A 7934-nucleotide genomic window follows, 5' to 3' on the forward strand; every position below is an offset into this window, starting at 1 on the left:
AAGGTCTCATCTCTCCTTCCTCAGCACTAAGGTCTCCTCTCCTCCTTCCTCAGCACTAAGGTCTCCTCTCTCCTTCCTCAGCACTAAGTTGAAGGTACTGGACAGTTTTATGAGAAGAACACAAAGTACTAATCTTAATATCTACCACAGTGATTTGATCCATCCTTTGTTCTAAGATCAGTGCAGAGGGAGAAGGAGACAGGATCACTGAACACATTGGGATGGAGGGGTGCAGAGGGAGAAGACAGGATCACATTGGGATGGAGGAATGGAGGGTGCAAGGGAGAAAGAGACAGGATCACTGAACACATTGGGATGAGGAATGGAGGGGGTGCAGAGGGAGAGACAGGATCACATTGGGATGGAGGAATGGAGGGGGTGCAGAGGGACAAGAGACAGGATCACTGAACACATTGGGATGGAGGAATGGAGGGGTGCAGAAGCAAGAGACAGGATCACAATTGGGATGGAGGAATGGAGGGGGTGCAGAGGGAAAGAGACGAGGATCACTGAACACATTGGGATGGAGGAGGTGGCAGAGGGAGAAGACAGGAATCACATTGGGATGGAGGAATGGAGGGGTGCAGAGGGAGAAGAGACAGGATCACTGAACACATTGGGATGGAGGAATGGAGGGGGTGCAGAGGGAGAAGACAGGATCACAACTTGGGATGGAGGAATGGAGGGGGTGCAGAGGAGAAGAGAGACAGGATCACTGAACATTGGGATGGAGGAATGGAGGGGGTGCAGAAAAAGACAGGATCACTGAACACATTGGGATGAGGAATGGAGGGGGTGCAGACAGACAAGGATGACAGATCACATTGGGATGGAGGAATGGAGGGGGTGCAGACAGACAAGAGACAGGATCACTGAACATTGGGATGGAGGAATGGAGGGGGTGCGAGGAGAAGACAGGATCACTGAACATTGGGATGAGAGGAATGGAGGGGTGCAGAGGGAGAGACAGGAATCACTGAAACATTGGGATGGAGGAATGGTTCATTCAAGAGGATAAGAATGAGCAGAAGCCCACCTCCGATGCAGTTGCTTAGCAACATGAGGCAAGTCTCATAGTGAAATGGTGGAGAAGCTCTTCCTCCTGCTGCATTTTATGAATGAAACACAGCGAGAGAGAAGCAGTCAGGCTCACAGCTTCTAGCAAGCCTCTCTTCTCCACCCCTCTCCACACTCCCCCCTACTCCCCCACTCACCTTCTCAGTGATGTAACCTCTCCAGTTGAAAACATAACACAGTATTTACAATACACACAGTATTTACAATACACTCACTACACACACCTTTTAAAAACAACACGTTTATTATTATTACTTTCATTGTCACAAATATTACAATGCAAAACAAAATACAAAAAAAAAACATGACATCTCTTAAGTGCTAATGAATCAAAGGTATATACAGTAAAATAACAASWSWCAYRWKWSWSAYAAACAAACCCCTCCCCCAACTACAACGCATGTYGCCTCCCAAATGGTACCCTATCCCCTACATAGTGCCCTACTTCTGACAACAGCCCTATGGGCCCCGGACAACTCTAGTCAAAAGTAGTGCACTATGTAGGGAACAGACGGACATTTGGGACATGATCCCAAACCTGGTTCTAAGTCCTTTTACATTCTATTCGGTAAGTAAAACAAATTCCAAATCTACATTTTTCTTCATTGAAAAGCCTTGATGTGAATTGGAGTTAGAGTACTTCCTGAATTGAAAATGGAATTGAGGCCTGAACAGTCCTGGAGTCGCCCTGTAGGGTGAGGCTTTTCAGTCTCCCGCTAGAGGCCTACCTTCCTGGAAGTAATCCCAGATCGGGGATTGGTTGGACAGGACTTTTTGGATCAGGAGTCTGACATGGCACCTTGTTCTGTGATAGTGCACTACATTGGAGCACTACATTGGAGCAGAGGGCCCTGTTTAAAAAGGAGGTGCACTATGGAGGGAATAGGGTGCCAGTGGAGACGGAGACAGAGAGAGGTGTTGCTGTGTGAAGCAGGGAGACAGTATACCCTACAGTACAGCTGCTTTATAACAGGGACTCAACCTTCCTGCCAAAGACTGGCGACTGCTGGAGTAGAATGTGGCAAGGCAATGCTGGTGGGGTGGCTGTGTTCTACAGACAGTCCATAGAGTTACCAGACATCAGTCCTACAGATAACGCCTTGCCAGCTAAACAGGAGGAGGGCACCACGCTGCTGCTACTGCTGCTGTTGGGGGAGGGGTCTACGTTCTCACTGTCCTCCATCTTGTCTGAACAGCCGTCCCAGTTGATATGGAACCGGGTCACACGGGGGTTAGAGGCCAGGATGTTCCTCTGCAGCTGGAGGAGGGGATTAAGGGGGGGTATGGTTCGGGATTAAGGCTGGGAGTCCATTCCAAAATAGTCTATTCCGATTCCAAACTTGGCGAGAATCCTTCACAGAAACCGATTCCTTACAACAATCATTTCCTGTTTTGCATCACGTAGATTTTTCATGTTTTGTGATTTTTTGGTGTGTGTGTGTATCAGTGTGTATTACCTGTGTATAGTCTGGTGTGTGTGTATCATCGTGTATTACCTGTGTGTGTCTGGTGTGTGTGTATCAGTGTGTACATGGTGTCTTGTGTTAAGTCCTGGTGTGTGTGGTATCATCGTGTATTACTGTGTGTAGTCTGGTGTGTGTGATCATCGTGTATTTCTGTGTGTAGTCTGGTGTGTGTATCAGTGTGTATTACCTGTGTGAGTCTGGTGTGTGTGTGTGTATCAGTGTGTATTACCTGTGTGTAGTCTGGTGTGTGTGTGGTGTTATCAGTGTGTATTACCTGTGTGTAGTCTGGTGTGTGTGTGTGTATCAGTGGTATTACCTGTGTGTAGTCTGGGTGTGTGGTGGTGTATCAGTGTGATTACCTGTGTGTAGTCTGGTGTGTGTGTATCAGTGTGTATTAACCTGGGTGTAGTCTGGTGTTGTGTGTGTATCAGTGTGTATTACCTGTGTGTAGTCTGGTGTGTGTGTATCATGTGTATTACATGTGTGTAGTTCTGGTGTGTGTGTGTGTATCAGTGTGTATCCTGGGTGTAGTCGTGTGTGTGTATCAGTGTGTATTACCTGGGTGTATCAGTGTGTATTACCTGTGTGTATCAGTGTGTATTACCTGGGTGTATCAGTGTGTATTACCTGGGTGTAGTCTGGTGTGTGTATCAGTGTGTATTACTGTGTGTATCAGTGTGTATTACCTGGGTGTATCAGTGTGTATTACCTGGGTGTATCAGTGTGTATTACCTGGTTGTAGGCTGGTGTGTGTGTATTACTGGGTGTATCAGTGTGTATTACCTGGGTGTAGGCTGGTTTGTGTGTATTACCTGGGTGTATCAGTGTGTATTACCTGGGGTGTAGGCTGGTTTGACCGTGGGTTCTCTCGGAGCTCTGGGTCGGTGTACTCATTTGTTGACATAGTAACCGATACGGATGAACTCCTGTCCGTTGTAGGTGCAGGTGATGAGCGCCACGGTTACCCCACAGCATCACTCTCAGGAATCAGCCCGGTGTTGGGGCATCCGCCTGGAGAGAGAGAGATGGGGTGATGAGAGGGAGAAAGGGAGGAGGAGAGAGAGATGGGGGTGATGAGAGGGAGAAAGGGAGGAGGAGAGGAGAGATGGAGTGATGAGAGGGAGAAAGGGAGGAGGAGAGAGATGGGGTGATGAGAGGGAGAAAGGGAGGAGGAGAGAGAGATGGAGTGATGAGAGGGAGAAGGGAGGGAGAGAGATGGGGTGATGAAGAGGGAGAAAGGGAGGAGGAGAGAGAGAGATGGGTGTGAGAAGGAGAAAGGGAGGAGGAGAGAGAGAAGATGGGGGTGATGAGGAAGGAGAAAAGGGAGGAGAGAGAGAGAATGGGGTGATGAGAAGGAGAAAGGGAGGAGGAGGAGAGAGAGAGAGATGGGGTGATGAGAAGGAGAAAGGGAGGAGAGAGAGAGAGAAGATGGGGTGATGAGAAGGAGAAAGGGAGGAGGAGAGAGAAGAGATGGGGTGATGAGAAGGAGAAAGGGAGGAGGAGAGAGAGAGAGATGGGGTGATGAGAAGGAGAAAGGGAGGAGGAGGAGAGAGAGAAGATGGGATGATGAAGAAGGAGAAAGGGAGGAGGAGAGAGAGAGATGGGATGAATGAGAAGGAGAAAGGGAGGAGGAGAGAGAGATGGGGTGATGAGAAGGAGAAAAGGGAGGAGGAGAGAGAGATGGGTAATTAGAAGGAGAAAGGGGGAGGAGAGAGAGATGGGGTGATTGAGAAGGAGAAAGGGAGGAGAGAGAGAGATGGGGTGATGAGAAGGAGAAAGGGAGGAGGAGAGAGAGATGGGGTGATGAGAAGGAGAAAGGGAGGAGGAGAGAGAGATGGGGTGATGAGAAGGAGAAAAGGGAGGAGGAGAGAAAAGAGGGTGGGAAGAAGGTAGGAAGATAAAGAGATGATCTGATGAGAGGAAGGAGGAGAAGAAAGAGATGGAGGGAGGAGAGAACTATAGAGAGAGATGGAGGGGTGTGTGTATCAGTCATCAGTGTGTCTCACCTGGAACACAAACATGTGTCTGCCTGCCGGTACTGGTCCGACCAGAACTGAGTCCAGAGTCTGATCATACTCCTCACTCTCTGCTGAGCCCACATAGATGATCTTCCACTCCAGGTCTAAACACACACACACACACACACCACACACCACACACACACATTAACTTCCCTGACCCAGTCTGTAATACCTACATGTTTCAAGCAGACCACCATAGCCCCTGTTCCCTAGAACACGAAGGTACCTGCATAAATGACTACCGCCCCGTGGCACTCACATCTGTAGCCATGAGAGCTTTGAAAGGCTGCTCATGGCTCATATCAACACCCATCATGCCAGACACCCTGGACCCACTCCAATTCACATACCGCCCAACAGAGCCACAGATGATGCAATCTCTATTGCACTCCACACTGCCCTGTCCCACCTGGACAAAAGGAAACACCTATGTGAAAATGCTGTTATTTGCCTACAGCTCAGCATTCAACACCATAGGGCCCAAAAAGCTAAGGACCCCTGGACTAAACACCTCCCTCTGCAACTGGATCCTGGACTTCCTGGCAGTGTGATGCCAGGACAACAACCTCTCCCTCAACGTCAGCAAGACAAAGGAGATGACTGAAAAGATTTGGCACGGGTCCTCAGAACCTCAAAATGTTCTACAGCTGCACCATTGAGAGAATATTGACTGGCTGCGTCTCCGCYTGGTATGGCAACTGCTTGGCATCCGGCCGCAAGGCGCTCCAGAGGGTAGTGCGTAAGGACCAGTACATCACTGGGGCCGAATTCCCTGCCATCCAGGACCTCTATACCAGGCGGTGTCAGAGGAAGGCCCTAAGTCTAGATCCAAAAGGCACCTGCACAGCTTCTACCCCTGAGCCATAAGTCTGCTGAACAGTTAATCACATGGCTACACTGAATATTTACATTGATCCCCTTTTTAATTGCACTGAGACTCTTGCACCGGCTCTATGCACACTCAATGGACTCTACCAACACACATGCTACACTGACACTCCAACGCACGCACGCACAGCTACTCTGTTTATTATTATTATTATTATAAATTACCTCAACTACCTCGTAACCCTGCACATTGACTCGGTACAGATACTCCTAGTATATAGTCTTGTTATGTTTTATTTAATTGTGCTACTATTTCCTTTTTTGGAAATTGTTCTTACTTTTTAACTGCATTACTGGGAAATGGCCCGTAAGTAAGTCTAATAATAATAATATATTTTTTWAAATGGTTAAATGCTTTTCATTATACAAAAATGCATAAAAGCGCATAAAAATAAATGGGTATAATATATATATACATAAATAAATAACCATATAAAATCAACAAATCAACAGTCTTGGAGGAAGGGTAGGTCAGCCAGAAATGAGGAGTCTGAAGGCCTGCTTTAAAAGCCCCAACAGTCTAAACATCCAGGAGGTTATCTGGGAGACCTAAAGGTGTTGCTGGGAAGAAAAGGACCTAAAGGTGTTGCTGGGAAGAAAAGGACCTAAAGGTGTTGCTGGGAAGAAAAGGAGGACCTAAAGGTGTTGCTGGGAGAAAAAGGACCTAAAGGTGTTGCTGGGGAAGAAAAGAACCTAAAGGTGTTGCTGGAAGAAAAGGACCTAAAGGTGTTGCTGGGAGAAAAGGACCTAAAAGGTGTTGCTGGGAAGAAAAGGACCTAAAGGTGTTGCTGGGGCGAAAAGGACCTAAAGGTGTTGCTGGGGAGAAAAGGACCTAAAGGTGTTGCTGGGAAGAAAAGGACCTAAAGGTGTTGCTGGGGAGAAAAGGACCTAAAGGTGTTGCTGGGAAAAAAGGACCTAAAGGTGTTGCTGGGAGGAAAAAGGACCTAATGTTCAGAGCCGGGTCACACATTGTTCCCGAGACCGGGTCACACATTGTTCGCCCGAGCCGGGTCACACATTGTCCCGAGCCGGGTCACAAATTGTTCCCGAGCCGGGTCACACATTGTTCCGAGCCGGGTCACACATTGTTCCCGAGCCGGGTCACACAATGTTCCGAGCCGGGTCTACACCTGTTGTTTTGGGCAGATGTGACAAATACAATTTGATTTTAATTTAGAAGTTTACTTCACACACACAACGTTTAAAACCCATCTATTCACTAGTGCACTATTTGTGACCAGTCCCATAGAGCTCAGAGACTACACTATATAGGGAACAGGATGCTATTTCAGACACAACCACTCATTAAGTGTTGTCCCACCACCTCCACTTAATGCGGGCAGGATAGGTTTCTTCTCATTAGTGGAAATAGCTATTTATCGGTTATAAAAATGACCTAGGAGAAGAAATACGTTTTTCCCGCAATTTATTCGTAAGTAGTTCCACTGTCTGACATGGTACTCTGTTAGCGCACCAATCGGCCGAGTCCACCCAGATGTCAGAGAAGGACCGGAAACGCGAACAATACGCGCGGGCGCCAAATTCTGATGAAGTGTCAACACAAATAGCCGACTTACTCAAAACAATACCAACATATTTGAATTTATCTAAGTAGTTAGCTATAAACATATACATGTAAAGTTAATTGAAAGATACATTTAAGCAAACTGTTGTTGAACCTAAAAGGCAACGGTTAGCTACATTATAATTACACAATAATACTATCGTTAGTAATCTACATACGTTTGCTAGATTTTACAAAAAAAATAAGAAGTTAGCAACAGAATAACGTTACACTCACCCTCCGGTAAATCCTCCATGCATTCGAACGTAATCTCGAACTGAAACGGGTTCCCAAAAGGACTTGGGTTGTCCAACAGCGACATTCAACACTTGAACTTTAGCCATTTATTTTCAGTAGTCTTGAAAGCGTAGCAGATTAATAATTTGAAAATGTATCGAATTTAGCTCGTTTATCTCCCTTGACGTTGCAGATAAAGGCAGGACGGAAAATAATAAACTAGCCAACGTTAACAATTCAGTCTCTTTGACTAAAGATGTACGTGTATGGCGTCCTTCTGATGGTTGTTACCGTCTTCTCTCCTGCAAACTTTGTCAATTTCAATTGCTTGCAATATAACACTGCTTGCTAGATTCGTTTTCAAAATAAATTAAACAAAAGCTTGCTTTGGCAGGGTTTTTGTTTGTAGTTTTCGGTTATTTTGTAGCTAGAGGATAACATTCGCCTCCCGCCAGTGTGTTCGGAAATGGTCCTCGGAACGTCACGAAACCCAGCAGCGTTTCTTCTTCTCTCTTCGGCTGTAAGAACTGAGGATGGGTTGAACGAGAAACTTTACGCTGCCATCTAGTGATGGGAGTGAATAGTTCAGATGAGATTTTGCAGAAAGTAGGCCTCCAGTACTAGCAGCATAAACGCTGCACAATTAACAAAATGACTAAACAATGAGTTGGAGAGTGGTTA

General features: G+C 46.6%; 1 long non-coding RNA gene and 1 pseudogene across 3 annotated transcripts; one reads left to right on the plus strand and one right to left on the minus strand.

Moving 5' to 3' along the window:
- Window positions 1-1302: 1302 nt before the first annotated feature.
- On the minus strand, window positions 1303-7757 carry LOC112077219 (histone chaperone asf1b-B-like; annotated as a pseudogene).
- LOC139026310 (uncharacterized) lies at window positions 2511-3212 on the plus strand. Of its 3 annotated transcripts, XR_011478086.1 has the most exons (4): window positions 2511-2579; window positions 2740-2837; window positions 2894-3013; window positions 3161-3212. It is a non-coding gene; the product is annotated as an uncharacterized lncRNA (long non-coding RNA). The 3 variants fall into 3 exon arrangements; XR_011478084.1 differs by lacking the exon at window positions 2511-2579 and having other exon boundaries at window positions 2692-2837; XR_011478085.1 differs by lacking the exons at window positions 2511-2579; window positions 3161-3212 and adding an exon at window positions 3092-3141 and having other exon boundaries at window positions 2692-2837.
- Window positions 7758-7934: the final 177 nt, after the last annotated feature.

This window comes from Salvelinus sp. IW2-2015, unplaced genomic scaffold (genome assembly GCF_002910315.2).
Source record: "Salvelinus sp. IW2-2015 unplaced genomic scaffold, ASM291031v2 Un_scaffold4390, whole genome shotgun sequence".
Classification (NCBI taxonomy): Eukaryota; Metazoa; Chordata; class Actinopteri; order Salmoniformes; family Salmonidae; genus Salvelinus; species Salvelinus sp. IW2-2015.